Source organism: Phascolarctos cinereus, unplaced genomic scaffold (assembly GCF_003287225.1).
Source record: "Phascolarctos cinereus isolate Bilbo 61053 unplaced genomic scaffold, phaCin_HiC Scaffold_2;HRSCAF=192, whole genome shotgun sequence".
Classification (NCBI taxonomy): Eukaryota; Metazoa; Chordata; class Mammalia; order Diprotodontia; family Phascolarctidae; genus Phascolarctos; species Phascolarctos cinereus.
The window spans coordinates 384,364,878-384,384,041 of NW_027555625.1; the positions used below are offsets into that span (position 1 = coordinate 384,364,878).

At 38.4% G+C, this 19,164-nt stretch overlaps 1 pseudogene; it reads left to right on the forward strand.

Annotated features, from left to right (window-relative positions):
• The first annotated feature begins 13,539 nt into the window (after positions 1-13,539).
• On the forward strand, positions 13,540-14,283 carry LOC144455713 (small ribosomal subunit protein eS1 pseudogene; annotated as a pseudogene).
• Positions 14,284-19,164: the final 4,881 nt, after the last annotated feature.

Below are 19,164 nucleotides of genomic sequence, written 5' to 3' on the forward strand. Positions count from 1 at the left end.
GTGATGGCGACAGGGTTTATCCGGGAATGATCTCCAGAAGAGGTCACGTGGATGATCAGTGTGAGGGCAATGCCGCTTATGGACCTCGCCAGGGCTATTACCAGGTCTACTTGGGGATCAGGCAGACCCTGGCAAAGACACCTGTGAAGGAAGAGACACCTGCATTCATGACCAGACTGGGACAGAACACATCTCTTGGCCACATTATTATGTAATAATAATAATACGGTATTTGGCCACTTTCTAATTTAACTGCTTGCTACACATGACTGTAGTCAACAAGAAGCCTCAGAAGGAAAAGCTTCTCTAAACAAAAAGAAGAACAGCTCTGGACTGCTTAAGCTAGTCTAACAGACGTTCAAATAGAACTGCAGAGTGACAGCATTGTAAGGGACCCAAGTATAGTGTAGCGTGCTAGAGCTGGAAAGAGCACGAGGTGCGGGGCAGGAGAGGAAGGGAAAGGAGGAAAAAAGGGGAAAAAAGACAGTTACATAACTTTGTTATAGATTTAAAAGGAATAGCAAGTTGTACATATCAGATTTGCAGTTTCATGTACAATCATCTTTTTTTTCCTAGTCTACTATGTTATGGAAATGCTTGTTTTATTTCCTAAGTTCAAGATAAAATAAATAATTAAAAAAAAAAGAACATGTAACATCTGAGATGAAAAGAACCTTACAGGTTAGCTAATCCAATTCTTTTATTTTACAGATGTTAAAAACTGAGGTAGAATGGGGTAAATTATCTCACATAAAAGAGGCAAGAAAGAGCTTTTATAGTAGAGGGGAAGATGGGGGAGGTGGTGAATTAGCTCAGAGAAGGGATAACATACACACTCAATTGGGTACCAAAATCTATCTTACACTACAGGAAAGTAGGAGGGGAAGGGGAAAAGAGAAAGGGGATGGTGGTGACAGAAGGGAGGAGGGATTGTGGGAGGTGGTAATCAGAAGCAAAACACTTTCGAGGAGGGACAGGGTAAAAGGTGAGAGAGAATAGAATAAACAGGGGGAAACAGAATGGAGGGAAATACAGTTAGCAATCATTATTAATTGTGAAAAAAAATTTGAAACAAGATTCTTTGCTAAAGGCCTTGTTTCTCAAATACATAGAGAACTAAGTAAAATTTATAAAAATAAGAGCCATTCCCCAATTGGTAAATGATCAAAAGATATGAAGTCAGTTTTTGGATGAAGTAATCAAAGTTATCTATAGCCATATGAAAAAATGCTCTAAATCATGACTGATTGGAGAAATGTAAATTAAAACAATTCTGAGGTACCACCTCATACCTATTTGATGGGCAAATAGGACGAAAAGGAAAAGGACAAATGTTGGAAAGGACGAAGGAAAATTGAGACACAAAGCACTGTTGGTGGAGTTGTAAACTGATTCAACCAACATATAGAACAATTTGGAACTGTGCCCAAAAGGCTTTAAAACCCCCATGCATACCCTTTGACCCAGTAATACCACTATGGTCTGTATCCCCAAAGAGATAAAAAATAAAAAGGAAAAGAATTTATATGTACAAAAACACAGACGGCAGCTCTTTTCTGGTGGCAAAGAACTGGAGATTGAGAGGATGCCAATCAATTCGGGGAATAGTTGAACAAGGTGTGGTATGTGATTGTGATGGAATACTATTGTGTTTCAAGAAATGATGAGCAGGACGCTCTCAGAAAAACCTGGAAAGACTTCCTTATTATACGAAATGAAATGAACAATATTGTACACAATAACAGCATTACTGTAAGATCATCATCTGTGAATGACTTAGCTATTCTTAGCAATACGATGACCAAGACATCTCTGAAGGACTGATGATGAATAATGCTGTCCATCCCCAGAGAAGGAACTGATAGAGTCTGAATACAGATCAAACATACTTTTTTCTTTTCTTTTCTTGGGGTTTTTTTTGTCTGTATTTTCTTTTATAACATTATGGAAATATGTTTTGCATGACTATATATAACCTATATCAAACATTTGCCTTCTCAATGAGGGGGGTGGGTAGGGAGGGAGAGAATTTGGGACTCAGAATTTTAAAAATTAATGTTAAAAATTGTTTTTACACGTAATTGGGAAAAAGAAAAATATTAAATACATTTTTTTTTTAAAAAACTGAGGCTGAGTGATGGGAAGTGAGTTACTCGAGGTCACACAGCTACTAGAACCCATGTCTCCTGACTGAAGGGGTTGGACTAGGTAATGTCTACAGTGCCAAATTTCTATGATGATCTTATGAAATAAATCCTATGATAACCTTTCTCTAGCATAATACTTCATATATTATCCATCTTACCAGGGGCTAGAATGGTAATTAACCAGGAAAAAATTATTACATTGCAGCCAAGGGCCTTACTCTTTTTATAAATTGATATTAAGGGTAAGAGGTACAATGTTAAGAATACTGGCCCCAGAATCAGAAGATTTGGATTTGGGTCCTAGCTCTGCATTTGTTAGAGGTGGGACACTGGTCCACTACTTCAGTCCCCTAAACACTTCTGGTAATGCTTGTTCTTAACTAACTACTTCACACGGTTATCGGGAAAAAGGGACTTCATAAAACTAAAACCTCCAGAAAAGTGAATTATTTCCCTGTGGTGAGACAGCTCCATATAAAATTACCTATTGTTAGTAAAGATGATGGTGAGCAAAGTATAGCAAGTAGAGAGAGAGCTGTCCTTGAAGCTGGACTACTTGGGTTCAAGCCCCGACCTAAGCAATCAAACCTTCCGATGGACAGGCAATTCTCTTAGATTATTCATCACAAAGAAAGTGTGGCAGTGTATTGGTTGAGGGGATTTCCTATACCAGTGCAATCACCAGTCAAGGCCTCATCTCCTATCCAACCACCATCTTATGCATCAAAAATCTAGCCCTAGTCTCCAATTCTTAGATGCATTTGGTCCATTGTTTCTCAAAAACAGCAATAAAAACCTCATCTTATAAAAAATACTGTTGTCCACAGTTGGGAAAAGTACAATTTCCATAGGCTCTAGAAAAGACTGAGGCCTAGTACAACGTGTGGAAGGGAAGGGAGGTTGATTCTAATGAGCGTCTCTGTCCCTACCCTTCCTTCTTCAAAAGGCTGGAGCAGACAGTTATGGTGGCTAATTGACTGTGATCTCTGCTACCAGGGGAAGCCAGAGCTGGTGAATCATTTGCAAGCAGTATGGTTTGTTGACTGGGCATTCCTGCTGAGTCTGGCAGCAATATCAAAGAGCCAATTGGCCTAAGTCAGGGCCAACGCACCCAGTCAGAAATGGAGCAGATCAAAACTTCTGGGCTGATCAGCAGTGGAGTGATGCCAATAAGTGGCTTCTGAACTTCCAGCTGGGAGACTTATGCTAAAGGAAAATAAAAAAGAGGTTGGAGGAGCAGCTAACCTACACATCCAAGGCTTTGAGCTTGCAAAAATCTGAAAATGGCTTTGAAAATCTCAGAAATAATTAGATGGAGTCACCTTCAGCCTTTTTGTTGTGAGCTGGCTGCTCGTGAAATGTGCCTGGGCCTTCTCAGTGAACTATTTCTGTGAAGTGCTCAAGAGCTCTCTGGGATATTAAACAACCCACATAAGAAACAAAAGCTTCACCTGGGCTCCAAACAAGGCTTTACTTGGGTTGAGCTTCTGGGATTTTCCCAAAGCACCAGAACTCTGCCTTTAGGATAGAGTTTGATACAATACGCTTTTAGATCTAAATCTACAAGGGACCTCAGGGACCATCCAGTGTAATCATTTCATTTTTTACTTGAGAAAACCAAGGTTCAGGAAAGTGATATAACTTGCCCAAGGTCACACATGAGTAGAGACAGGATTTGAACCCAGGTCTTCTGACTCTAGAGCCAATATTTATTCCTTTCATCATACTAATGTACTAAGTTAATGTTCAATAAAAATATTATTAAATGCCTCATTAGACATTATTATGAAATTATGTTGGTCTACACTTCCTTAGAGTCAGTACGACCTGGGTCTGAATCCTGCCTCAGACACTTACTAGCTATGTGAACCTGGTAAGCCATTTAACTGTTCTGAGCCTCCGTTTCCTCCTCTATAAAATGAAGATAATAGCATCTGCCTCATGTATGTATGGTGACATTTCCTGCATCTAGCTTTTCTCCAACAGGCTGTTTATGTTCCAGAGATATTTCTTCCTCCTATCTCATACTATCTTCTCTGGAAACTCCTATACCTGGAATCTTCCTTGATGGAAGCTCTCATACTCTTTACAATTTTATTGTTTTCCCCAGATCCTAGTCCTCCTTATAAAACACCTGATTCTCATCAGCATCTCTCTTTCTCTGAGTCTATTGTGTGGGACAGCCCAAGTGTTGTGAAACAAAGGACTGGAGGATTGACCAAGAGTTTAGGCCAGGGCAATAGAACACCCTGTGTTTGGATCATTGATCTCCATCCTGTTTTTGCCAAGTCTGATGATCAATCCATCAAAGTCCTGGACCCCTACCTATCTATCTTATCTTCCCTATATGTCTAGTTTTATCTTTGTCTTTCAGGTAGCAGTGGTCCCAATGTATCCTTGCCATATTCTCCCTTACCCTGCCTTCTCATGCTAACCAAATTAAGCACCTTCCCTTATATGATATAAAAAAATACCACTGAAAACAGCAAACAAACAACTTTTGCTTTAGCATTATTGGTTTATTTGTTTCTCCCATAGAAATCCACTAGGGCCTCAAAAGGAAAAGCAGATGCAACAGACTGGATCAGTGAGTATGTAAAATACTTTGGAAATCTTAAAATTTACATCATTATCATCAATCTCATTTTTTCCCCTTAATTTTGGAGGCAATGGGGGTTAAGTGACTTGGCTAGGGTCACACAGCTAGCTAGTAAGTGTCTGAAGCCAGATTCAAACTGGGGTCCTCCTGACTCCAGGGCCAGTGTTCTACCCACTGTGCCACCTAGCTGCCCTCATTCTTCTTATCTTATATTCAGTGGAGTTCAAATAGAAACAATCCTGGGTCAAGTTGTGCTTCTGTGGTTTCTTTATGTTCAGTATTTGGCAGACCGTTAGTATTATTTATTAAGCTTTCTTTCTTCCCTCCCTCCCCTTTTCCCTCTGGTTACATGGAGGAGATTCTAAATTGCAAGGACATTCAGAAAAGAAAAAGACAAGAGGGAAGAGGAGAAACAAAGGACCTGGATAATCTCAAATGGAAAATCAGTAACTAATTTGCTGAATTGACCATAACATTTTCCTTTTTCTTCCCGCTAGGCAAGGCCTCTTTTGGTACAAAATGCTATGTTTGAGGTCTCTTCCTTTGCTGAAATTGACGAAGCAATCCAAGGCCTGAAAAGTACCAGGAAGCCACAGCATCCAGTCTCAGATCTTCCACCAGCTATTCTGTACCCTTGAGCAAATCCCTTAATCTTTCCTTATCAATGTGGTAAGCATCAGGGTAGCTCCCTCACCCCCCTTCTCTGGGGTTGGACTAGGAATTTATTAAAGCTCTGGGGCTTTAAGGAAAGGCTTCAGAAAGTACAAAGTATGCCTTTAGCCTGAAGATTGACCAGCCTTTCACTATTTTTAAGACTTTAGTAACATCCACCCAATCCCCAGGGCAGGATCTGAAGGGTGCAGGCACATTTAGGGTGAAGGAAAATCACTAAAGAGCAATAAAATGATGCTTGGAGGTTAACGCTTAGCTCCTGCTGGTCCCTCTACACAACCTGCACTCCCCTAAGTCATTCAATCATCAAGCATTTATTTAAGGGCTTCCTGTGAACCAGGCTGTGTGCTAAGCACTGGGGATATAAAGAAAGGCAAAATCATTTCGCTTCTCTAGGAACTTATCTATTCTTCATGGCCCAGCTGTAATCATAAAGGAGAAGGAAGAAAGGCAATTTTTAAGTGACTATTACTATTACTACTGTACTACCAGCCCACATTTATGTAGTTTTATAATTTACAAAGCACTTTCCTCACAATACTCCTGTTGGGTGTACCCGTTCAAGAATCTTCAACAGAAGATCAGAAATGATGAAATAATTTGTCTGAGATAATGTAACTAGTGATTGAGACTTTATAAACGTGTTGCTCATCTGTTATGAGAAATACCCTTGCTTACAAGGTAAGCATTGGATTGGCCAGTTATCTCTCTAAGCTTATATTATCCAAATAGCCACAACACCTCAATATTGAAAGGATATATAATTTCATTGGTATGGGTACCCTCAGGGATGTGTTGGAGCAGGCTCTGTGGCTACTGATTGTCAGATTGTCAAATTTTCAGTGTGAGTGCTTATACCTCAGAAATCAGCAATCTACACCAGGGCTTGATTTGTTTTATGGGTTTTTTGTTTGTTTGTTTGTTTGTCTAGAATTAAGAGGGTGGTGGTAAAACTGTTATGAAGCAGTTAATTGAACAGCAGATTAAACTTAAAAGTATAGTATTCATCCTTTTTTTTTTTTGAGAGCCAATTATTAAACATTGATCAGCTAAGCCCTCTCCTCAGAATTGCTGTGGCTAAAACTTTCATCACTCTGTAGACAACCTGGAGAGAAGTCTCTCCATATTTAGCTAGGCTGGTTCTCAGATAAAAAGACTTGATGGGTCTGTATGTGAAGTCTCTTCAGCTAAGTAGAAACGATGTTCTGCTGGCACATTCTTCAGGAACCCAGCCCCAAAGAGGCATCAGAGCGAGGCATCAGAGCAAGTCCTCAGGAATAGAGTAACCAAATATTTGCTTCACTATTTCAGGGGTCCATGATTTCATTAGTGTGGGTACTCCTTCCACCAAAGTAGATCATAATCTAAGACTTAGCAGGTCATCTTCATGAGTTACTATGGCTGAAAAAATCATCAGCTGGTCTCCAACCAGGCAGGGGTATTCTGGTAATTGTTTGAACATTTGGCTCTCTAGAGAGGAAGTGTATGCATGATACAGTTTTAAGTTTAATCTCCATCATTTTCTTAAGTGTAGACAACCAACAAACAATGAATCAAGCCCTGATTTGTATTTTTTGCCCATTTAACGCATGTGTGTTCACACTGAAAGTTTAAAACTAGATTTACAAGCTGGTATGAGCTAGATCCAGCACACCCCTGTAGCCAGCCTTCTGTTGATGAACCCCTTGTAACTTAGCTAGGCTGATCTTTGAATAACAGACATAGCTCTGTTCCAAAGCTTTGCTGGAGCTTGGTTATGGCTAGTATGACTATCAAGAACTGAGGTTCCTTGCCACACCACAATGAGGCATCAGAATAAGAATTTAGTTAAGAAATAACAAGAATAATAGCAATGGTGGATGGTTTGCCTCAGTTGTCATCATTCTGACCACTGTTATCTAACTCCGCTTTTCCTGTTTTAATATGTTAAGGAAAGTAGCAATTTATACATAGCTATAGGAAAGCAGACAAAGAGAACACATTCTACCCTTCCCTTTCATAATTACTAAATAAGACTCCAAGGTGATCTACATGGCTCTTGTGCTAGAAAACTCATTGTCTGGGGTAGAGAAATATAAGTTAAAAAAGACTGAAATTACCAAAGATCTCAGGAGTAAGAAATTTCAGCTAAAGGCCTTGAGTACAAGCAGATAAACCAACAGGCAAGCTACGTTCTCCAAATGATCTGAGTCCAGATACCTATGAATAAATATTGCAAGACAAAGGAAAATAAATCAATACCTAATGAGGCAGAGGACCCTATGGGTTCCCCAAGAAACTATGGAACCACAGTAGGGATGTTTCTGAATGATTCCAAGAGGGTTATAAGAATCATAAAAGCAGCATCAATGGCCTGCACAGGAGAAATAATTTGGCAGCATAGAAAAAAGAATCGATAGTGGGAATTCTCACACAGACACACACACACACAAAAAAGAGATAGAGAGAGAAGACAATAGGTTAGGAGTGCAAATATACAAAAGTTAAGGACAATGTGGAAGAAAAGAAACAAAAGGCAATATCATTAAATGCATACATACATACATACATACATATATGTATATAATCTCTACACAAGCAAAACATATTGATTTCAAAGACAAGAAACATAGAGACAACCTAATTAAAGTTCTCCCAGAAGAACATGACTAGTCAAAAAACCTGAACACCATAATATGAAAAATAACATAAGAAAACTTTCCAGAACTTCTCAACACAGAAAACAAAGCGATAGATGAATGAATCCACAGATCACCTCCAGAAAAAGTCCCTGTGTCATAAACTCCAAGATCCTTGTAATTACATTGAACAATTCCAAAGACAAACAACAAATTCTATAAACAACAAAGAGAAAAGACCTTTGGTACTGTGGAAACACAATCAGGATAACACAAGATTTAGCAGCTTCCACATTAAAGGACCACAGGGCATGGAATATAATATTCTGGAGGGCAAAGGAGATAGGATTACAACCAAGAATCACCTACCCAGCAAAACTGAGTATAATCCTTCAGGGGAAAAAATAGTCATTCAGTGAAATAGAGGACTTTCAAGCATTCCTGATGAAAAGACCAGAGCTAAACAGAAAATTTTACTTTCAAATACAGGACTCCAGTGGAACATGAAGAGGTAAACAGGAAAGAGAAATCATAAGAGACTTGTTAAGATTGAACTGTTTACATTCCTGCATGGAAAGATGATATTTGTAACTCATGAGAACTTTGTCAGTATTAGGGTAGTTGAAGGAAAAAAATTGTATGTATGTACATATAGATAGATAGAGGGCACAGGGTGAGTGGAAGATTAAGGGGTCATATCTGGAGAATAAAATTAAGGGATGAGACAGGATGATACTCAGAGAAGAAGAAAGGGAGAGGTAGAATGGGGTAAATTATCTCACAAAAAAAAAAAGAGAAAAAAGTCTCTCACAGTGGAGGGGAAACAGGGGAAGGTGAGAGGGAATGAGGGAATCTTATTCTCATAGGATTTGGCTTAAGGAGAGAATAACATACACATTCAATTGGGTATGGAAATCTGTCTTACCCTACAGGAAAATAGGGGGAGAAGGGGACAAGAGAGTAGGGGGGTGATAGAGAGGAGGGCAGATTGGGAAAGAGGGTAATCAGAAACAAATACTTCTGAGGAGGGACAGGGTCAAAAGAAAGAATAGAATAAATGGGAGGGCAGGATAGGATTAAGGAAAATAGTTAATTTTTCACAACATGTCTACTAAGGAAGTGTTTTGCATGACTGCACATGTACAACCTATATTGAGTCGCTTGCCTTTTCAATGAGGGTGGGTGGGGAGGGAGGAAGGGAGAAAATTTGGAACTCAAAGTTTTGAACCCACATGTTTTTAAAAAAAATGTTTTCACATGCAACTGGGAAATAAGAAATACAGGAAATGGGGTACAGAAGTCTATCCTGCTCTACAGGAAAATAGAAGGGGAAGGGGATAAGAGAAGAGAGGGGGGAGAGACAGAAGAGAAGGCAGACCAGCGGAAGGGGTATTCAGAATGCATGCCATCTTGGGGTGGGGGGAGGGGTGAGAAATTTGGAACTCAAAAACTTGTGGAAGTGAATATTGAAAACTAAAAATAAATTTATATTAAGAGAAAAAACCTTTGAATATAAAGGAAGGGAAATTCATATACAAGATTATTCTATACCCACCACAAACTGTAGAATGGAATAGAATAACACGTTGTGAAGAGCAAAGACATTCAAGATACAACCCAAAGTAACATACTCTACCAAATAAGCCAAATCATCAACGAAGTAGATGGACATTCAATAAAAAAAGGACATTCTTTTAAAGAAAGCCAGACATAAGCAGATTATTTGATTTGCAAATAGCCTAGACAACAAAAATAAAAGAAAAGTAAAAAAAAAATTCAGCAATGAAGGAAGACACAGGAAAACAATTACCCCAGAGGGAAAAAAAAGAGAACAAAAAACCCTAGAGAATGAAAGACCCCTCAGGAGTTAAAAACAACAATGATAAAGACAACAAAACAATAGAACTATTGAGAAATTTCTTTCTTTAAAGTACACAAGGAAATGAGGGTGAAAGTGAAATACAGCAGGAATAATTGATGGTGAAGAAACAAGACTAAAACATCACAGACTAAACCTTGTCACATCCGGCCTACAGGTGAATCATTATTTTTTGTAGGACTAAAGAAGAATGGCAGGATACATAAAAAGGAAGAAGGAAGAGAATGAAGACGGATGTGTGATGTACTCAAATTAGTGAATAGCAAACAATGAAGGGAAAAGAACTCCAGTAGTCTTTAGGGAAGAAAAGGGACTACAGGTGAATGGGTAAGGTAGTAAAGGGAGGAATCAAAACAGGGGTAAAGAAAAGTGGCACAGTGGATAGAGTGCCAGGCCTGGAGTGAGGAAAACTCATCTTTGTGAGTTCAAATCTGGTCGCAGACACTTATTAATTGTGTGACCTTGGGTAAGTTACTGAACCCCATTTGCCTCAGTTTCTTCATCTGTAAAATGAGCTGGAGAAGGAAATGGAGAACCACTTTGGTATCTTTGCCAAGAAAACCCCACATGGGGTCAAGAAGAGTCATACATGACTGAAATGATTGAGCAATAGCAACAAATGGGAAAATCTTAATTTGGAGATGGGAGAGGAATCCCACCAAAGAATACTCCTATGTGGGAGAAAGATAGTCTGTAATGGGAGATGGATGTCTTACAATGGGTATAATTTTCAGTGCTTTGGTGCTCAGAGAGAACACTACGTCTGAGAGAGTACTGTGCCTCCATTGACAGCATTCTGCCTCAAGAGAAAGGAAATCAGAATTCCTGAGGGCAACCAATATCAAAAGAGTGGGAAGGTATGGAGCTAGAGAGAAGATTTCATGTTAAATGGGGGAAGGGGGTTATTCCAGGGAAGGTAAGGGGTAGTAATTACCTGTATAATTGGGGTCACAGGAAAATTACCACCATGGAACAATATTCTGCAGGAATTGATATTTTTAAGATCGCAGACACTAAATAAGGAATAAATCAGAATAAGGGGTATGAATCAAAGAATAGAAGTCTAGAACTGAAAGAAAAGGAAGAGAAATGAATGAAAAGAAGGTGAAGAAATCTTTTTTTTTTAAAAAGGCACATAAAATGGAATTTAAAAAAGCAAATAAAACAAGTTGAAGGGAATGAGAGGAAGGGGGATTTTAATCAACTACTTAACTGAGAGGAAAAAAAGGGGGAAGAATTAAGTACCTAGATAAAAGGAAGAAAGAAAAAGGAATTAATGTTAAGCAAAACTGCAAAGCTAGTAGGGTAGGGGACAAAGAGGAAGGGGCTTGAGAATGAAAAGGAGAAAGCTGGTGGGAATAGGATTGCCTTAAAATAGATTAAGCAAAAATAACTGGAGTCAAAGTACTATCTTTACAGAGGAAGAGAGTAAAAATAATCCTAATTTTAGAAGCATAAACCTAACTCTTACTACTTTAAATGTGAATAGATTAAATAATTCACTAAAAGGAAAAAGAGTAATAGACTGGAAAGGAAAAAAAAATCACATAATTTGTTGCTTAAAAGAAACACACATTTAAAAAAAGACACACACAGACTCAAAATGAGCATCTGGAACAATTTTTACTATATATCAGATTAATCCAAAAAAGCAGGAGTTGCAATCATGCTGTCAGACAAAGCAAAACCAAGAATTCACAATTTAAAAAGAGAAAAAGAAGAAAACTACATTATTCTGAAAGGGATCATTGACAACAACAACAAATATTAAATTATTTATTAAAATACTAATATTAATCAATATTAAACATATATGCTCCAAATGCCTTACCAGCTAAATTCATTAAGGAAAAAGTTATCTGAACTGCAAGAAGACATAGATAGTAATACAATAATGGAAGGAGATTTTAATGCTCTTCTTTCAGTTTGGGATGAATCAAACAAAAAGATACACTAAAGGGGAAAGACTAGGTTATCTTCTAAATAGGACTAATAAAGAATATGTATGTGTATGTATACACATATATTCTATAAGAATATATATTATAACATAATATATAATATGAGAATATATAGTCTATAAGATTATTCATCTGTGTGTCTTATGGAAAGGTCCCAGGATCCTTAGAGTTAAGCAAGAAAACACATGGTAATACCTCTTCTTTAATTCCACGCACACTGATACAATCATATTGATCATTTGATCAAATTGATCATTTGGTTATTGATCATACAATCATTTACTCATTTTGTTCTCTTTCATTTTTTCTTCTAAAAATATTATTTGTTATATGGAATAGCTCTCTGGGAGGAAAAGGAGGAAGGAAGGAAAGGAAATTTTGAGATACCAATTTCAAAACATTTTTAAACACTGCAATTTCTTTTTGTTTTTGTTTTTTGTTTTAGGCAATGGGATTAAGTGACTTGCCCAGGGTCACACAGCTAGTAAGTATTATGTGTCTGAGGCCGGATTTGAACTCAGGTCCTCCTGAGTCCAGGGCCGGTGCTCTATCCACTGCTCCATCTAGCTGCCCCAAAACATTGCAATTTCTAAAGACTATCCAGACTATTCTAATTCAATTCTGACCCCAGTTTGCTGTCTCTCCATAGCATCTGTCCAAGATATATGTACTGGTAGACTAGTTCTGTGTATTCGCCATCCAATTGGATATAATCACCTGGACAATAAGCATTTTTCTTTACTTTTTTTTTTTGCTTTTTGGTGAGGCAGTTGGGGTTAAATGACTTGCCCAGGGTCACACAGCTCGTAAGTGTCAAGTGTCTGAGGCCAGATTTGAACTCAGGTCCTCCTGATTCTAACGCCAGGGCTCTATCCACTGCGCCACCTAGCTGCCTGACAGTAGGCATTTTTCGACCACTTGGTTTTTGTTGCGCAGTTAGTTGAGCTGATCTCTGTAAAGTGATGAACGGTCTCATTCAGCATGCTCAAGGGCTTGGTACAATTAGCACCACGACGTTCCCAAACAGGAATGTCTGGTTGCCTCATCATTGTCAGCCTGGATACGTGGTGTATATGTAATATCACTTGTGAAACCCGGTGTGTTTTCTTCTCACATCTTCATCAAGGATGACTTTGATCCACACGTAGATTCTCCCAAAGATTTTCTGGACATGGGAAAGCAGGTGTATGGGTTGGCAATTATTGATATTTTATTGGCTACCATTTTTTGGGTAATAATAAGGTCCAACCTCGATATATATATGTCCTTTTTTGTATCTCTGGAGAATCAATCACCCAATGTACACAAAACCATGCGGCTTCCAGCAGGACCCTTCTTTCTACATACTTGATCTATTTCAGCTGCTTCCTTATGTAACACATCAGAGATTAAGATGTCTCAGTCAAAATGTGTTTATTCTACTCTCATTGATGGAAAAAAGAGATTCTTATAGAAATCTTTAAAGATCTTTCCCATTTTTTGTCTTCCTTTCAGTTCTATTTAAACACCACTGGTTTGATCTCGTTTAGTTGGCTCTTTTGCTTTCTGTCATGTTTTTGCCTTTGCTGGTCTTCTACGAGGTGATATTGCTCAAAATCTTCCATCATTCTTCCCCATAGCATTTAAAAAATGAATTTATGCTTTTGGCTTTCAGAGTGGCATCATGGCGGTGGGCAAGGACAAGCACCTCACCTAAGGCAGCAAAAAAGGAGCTAAGGAGAAAGTGGTTGATCCATTTCCAAAGAAGGAGCTTTGTTCAGCATTCACAATATTGGCAAGACACTGTTACAAGGACCCGACGAACAAAAATTGCCTCTGATGGTCTCAAGGCTGGAGTTTTTGAAGTGAGCCTTGCCGATCTGCAGAATGATGAAGTTGTTTTTGGTAAATTCAAGTTTATTACTGAAGATGTTCAGGGTAAAAATTGTTTGACTAACTTCCATGGAACGGACCTTACCCGACACAAGATGTGTTCCGTGGTCGAAAAGTGGCAGACCATGATTGAAGCCCGTGTTGATGTCAAAACTACCGATGGGTCCTTGCTCCGCCTCTTTTGTGTTGGTTTTACCAAAAAGGGCAGCAACCAGATCCGCAAGACCTCTCACGTCCAGCACCCAAAGGTCCGTCAAATTCACAAGAAAAGGATGGCGCTCATGACCCGAGAGGCGTAGACGAATGGCTTGAAAGGAGTTGTCAATAAACTAATTCCAGACAGCATTGGAAAAGACATAGAAAAGACTTGCCCATTTGCCCTCTCCATGATTTATTTGTCCGAAAAGTCAAGATGTTCAAGAAGCCCAAATCTGAATTGGGAAAGCTAATGGAACTGCATGGTGAAGGTGGTGGCTCTGGAAAATCTTCAGGAGATGAAACAGGCACAAAAGTAGATTTGTCTAAGAACTTTTAAAGACTGAAAAATAAAAATTTATCATTGTGAAAAAAATGAATTTATATTCTAAATTAGTGTTGTCTTTGGCTAAGATATCTCTTGGCTTGGCAAGGAGATCAAATGTTTGTTGGTTGAGGTAGTTTCCAGGCTTTTTTGCTCCTATCATGGTGATTAACTTACATTGGTTAAACTTCCTTAACAAATAGGGAAAGTCTGTACTGACATCTGAATTTGAATCTATTTTCAAGTTTTCAAGCTCAACAGCTTACTTGAATAGGTCAGCTTTAAGTTGCTTCAATTATGTACCAAATCTTTTCATATTTGTATTCTTTCTTCTAACTTAGTATTGTTCGTGCTCTTTGCCCTCATGATTGTCAGTGGCCTAACAGTACATATTGCTGGTTCATAAATCCTCCCCCACAGCTAGTCTTGTTAAAATGCAATTTAATTTTTGTTTTCTCTTCTTTTTTCTTCAGAGTTTAGTTTTAACTCCTTCCGTTTCTCCAGTGACATGTTCAAGAATAGGCTATTCACAGGTTGCAGGAGCACTGTCTGGTTGGCCAAAGAGCATATCACCTCTCACATGTCAGGCTAAACAAGTGATTGAGCAGGTGACAATCTGATCAGTCTGATTTTGCCCAGAAGCAGAGAAGCCAAGGATGGTTGCAGTGGTCACCAAGTGTCCCTTTTTTATTTTTGCTTTTTGGTGAGGCAATAAGGGTTAAGTGACTTGCCCAGGGTCACACAGCTAGTAAGCATCAAGTGTCTGAGGCCTGATTTGAACTCAGGTCCTCCTGACTCCAAGGCTGGAGCTCTATCCACTGTGCCACCCAGCTGCCTCTGCCAAGTGCACCTTTTAACACGGCATCCAGCACCTCTCTTGTTTCTTACTCCTAAACCTTGTTTTCTAATAATGTTTTTGTCATCCTCCCCATGCCTACCTCTTAATCCCGTGCTATAGATGTTGATGCATTAGCTTCCAATATGTTCATTCTTATCATTAGCACTGCAATACACGATGACCCAGCGTCCCAAGAAATCATGCTTTTGTTGACTCTGGATATATGGCAAAGCCAAGGCTGACATTTCTCCGTTTGCCTTTCCAAGGCAAGTGAGCCATCCTTTCGTCTAGCTATAACGTTCTCCTTCTGGTTTCGTTCATCTAAGGATGGATACAATGCAGTTCTCCGGTGACATATTCGCGCACCACTGGAGAAGTAGCACAGATTTAGAGCGTGTCCCCTTTGGAAACGCTCTGCCGCTGTCACTGAAGAAGCACAAGCGTGCCACCCAGGGCTGAGGGTCAGGCCTCGGGGGTTGCTACCACCAAAGAACTCACCACTAATTGATCAGCCTGCTAGCGATGAGCTTCGTCGTGCTTATCTAGGCTGGCTGACAGTGTCTGCAGCCAAGACCGCAGTCTATCAGATTACTGTGTACAATCGCTGTACATAACTCCTTTAATCCTCCTTTCATTATAACTTCCCTTTCTAATTTTTTTTTTCGTAATTTGGCTTACTCCTCTTTAAAAACTAAAATTAACTGATGCTTATCAAACTTGCTATCCTCTTTAAAGAATTTGACTCTGATTTATTTGATTTTTACTTATACAATTATCAATTTTTTTCTGTTGCATTGTTTTTTTTTGGGTTTTGTTATTTGTCTTTTCATTTATGACTTTGATCTTGGATAAGAACCATTTTATTTCTCAGAGAATCCACTTTTTCATTAGAATCCTCCACTGATTAGTGCAAGCCACTGAAGCTCAGATTTGTAGGGTTTTTCTTCTTTCTTTATTAATTTTAGTTTCATTTTGCTGCAAATGATAGATTTTCCTTTGTTTCTCTTACTGAGTTTATTATCCTCATTGACATGTCTTGCAAGTAGATCCACTTTCACTTCCAGAGTCTATGCTGCTGTTACTGAATCTGGTATCTTCTCTTTGGCTAATTTTAGTCTATAATATTTATTCATTGCATTGGAGTCTTTTTTCTTTTTTTGCTTTCATCATTTCAAACCAACTTCTTCCTTTTCTTTGATGCAATACTTAGGATATAGGACCATTGCTTTAGAGATAAAAAGGATCTTAGCATTCATCTGGTCCAAGGATTTTTAACCTGAGACCCACAGATCAGTGTATACATATTAACATTTTAAAATGAATTTTTAAAACTATTTTTATATTTTGATAACTATATTTCAATATATTTGTTTTCCAATATAATCCTATGCATTTTATTTTATGTACTTAGAAATATTACTCTGAGAAGGGTCCTATAGGCTTTACCAAACTGTCAAAGGGGTCTGCAACACGCACACAAAAAGTTAAGAATCCCTGATTTAGTACAATCCGCTGCCTTTTACAAATGAGGAGACTGATATAAACAGCCTATGTAGTTGAATTCCTCTCATTTTAAAGAAGAGGAAGCTGAGGCCTAGAAAGGTTAAGTGACTTGTCCATGGTTACACAGGTAGGAAGTGACAGAGTCAAGATTTTAATTCAGATCCTCTGATCCTAAAAACAGTGCTCCTTCTCACGCATGATTACTGCCCAGCTACGACATTATTGAAAGCCATTATTTGAAAGCTTTTTAATTGTCTAGTTTCATTTACTGTAGGTGGCTCAGTGGATGGAGTGCTATCCCAGGAATCAAGAAGAACTGAGTGTAAATCCTGTCTCAGATACTTACTAACTGTGTGACTCTGGGCAGGTCACTTTAAAAAAAAAATCTGTTTACTTCAGTTTCCTCATCTGTAAAATGGGGATAATAATAGCACCTACCTCCCAGGATTATTGTGAGGATCAAATGAGGTAATATTTGTAAAACGCCTTGTAAAACTTAAAGCACTATATAAATGGCGTCATTATTAATTAGTGTTATTATTAATTTTCTGTTATTATTATTATTATCACCATCAACACTGAATTGTCTCATTCTGTGAATTAAGGGGGGCAAGATTGAAAATGGATGAACCTTACCCATTGGAGGAAAAATGGTGGCTCAAACCAATGGAAGACAGAATTTGTGTTTTGGGCAATACCCAAGTATATTCTAGAACATACCCTTCTAGACTGCCATTGTACTGGGAGCAGTGGGGTGGGGGTAGGGAGCAGAGGCATTGGACGCTGGGGAGGGGAGAATAGGCTATTCACAGGTTTCTGGAACACCATCTGGTGGCCAAATAGTTTACTACCTCCCACACCACAAGTTAAATTACTGATTAATCATGTGACAGCCCAATCAATCTGACTTTGCCCACAGCCAGAGAAGCCAAGGATGGCTGCATTGGTCACTAAATGCATCTTTAAATATGGCATCTAGCACCAATGACCACATCCTGTTATACACAGAAGGATTTAAAACTATTAAAACTATAAAGAAAACAGTAGAGAAAACAACAATCCTCATTAGATATTCCTGGAATCATCCTCTCTCTATCCCAGTCATTAACTTTGTTCCTTGCTAAGCTGTTGTCTGTTTTACAAAATCAGTGCTCTATCATAAATAGCTATGGTTGGTTGGTTGTTTTTAATCTTAAAAATGGATTGGGTTCAGCCAAAATCACAACCAGATTAAGGTCACATGACTAATTATTACTCTAAAAAATACATTAAGGCAATCAATTTAAACTATTAAAAAGAATTTACAGCAATATGATCAATTACGTAACATGCAAAAGAAAGTTCACAGCTGACAGCTTTTATATACCTACAATTAGTGAGCCTCACTTTACTCCTTCTTGATTTTTTCCCCTTTGTATAGTTCTTGAAATCAAGACAATTCACACATCAAACCATTTAAAAAAATAACATCTCTAATAATCATTTAAGTGCCTACTTTATGCTAATGACTGTTATTATCATTTTTACTATAATAAAGATGGTAATAAACTCACCCACAATTGGGTTATGCTAGCATGGATAGCTACTTCAAACCTTAGGTAGCTCAGGAACCCCAAGCTGATGTAGAAGACAGTAATAATGGACATTCCCCCACATTAAAGGATGATTGGAAGTGCTCACGGTCCTTCATTCTATTTTCAAATAGTAGAACCTATTTAATGAGGAAAAGATCGGGCAAAGAACAAACAAAAAGTTAAAAGGAAGGAGAGTCTTTCTTTTCATACTTTCTGCTTGTTAGGAATATTGTAGCCTCTGCATCAGTCAGAGGCTAGGACTAGATAAAATAATCTATCAATCAACAAACATTTATGAAGCACAATATGCCAAGTACTGTATTAGGTGCTGGGGACAGAAAGGCAAAAATGAAAGTCTCTGCCCCCAACTCCTATCCCCAAAGAGCTTACATTCTAGATGACCTCTAAGGTCCCATCTACCTCATGGATTCTCTATTATCTCTTCATATTACAGCAAGATTATATCTCATACCCTAATGGCTGATGGCGTGTTGTGCTGAATGTGTCACAGAGTATCAGAATGACCATCCATCCTCCAAGAGTATTGTAAAGAAATCAGAGAGAAAACCTGTGATCCCAAGGCCAAAGTATTTGGAGGAAAAACACTTAATTTTTAGTTACAGTATAAAGTTGCCAGTGTAAACACTAAGGAGCATTCCCCATCGAGGCGACCCAGCCTGTCTAGTCACTGTGTCAAATAGATATTTCGGGAGTGAGCTACAGAAGAGCTGGAATCTAAGGGCTTCCAAATCAATATAGACTTTATGTACAGAAGTAGAAAAGAACAACTACAGTTATCCCTTCCACAACATGACTTTCTCCATCATGGTTTCAATATATGGTTGGTTGGCATAAGAAATTAAATGGGAATCTTTGGGGAGTTTTGCAGAAGCCACAGACAACATGCAAAAGCCAGCAGATGTTCGGAAACTCGAAATGCATAAAATATATGTATGTTATTTTATAATGTCAACATATTTC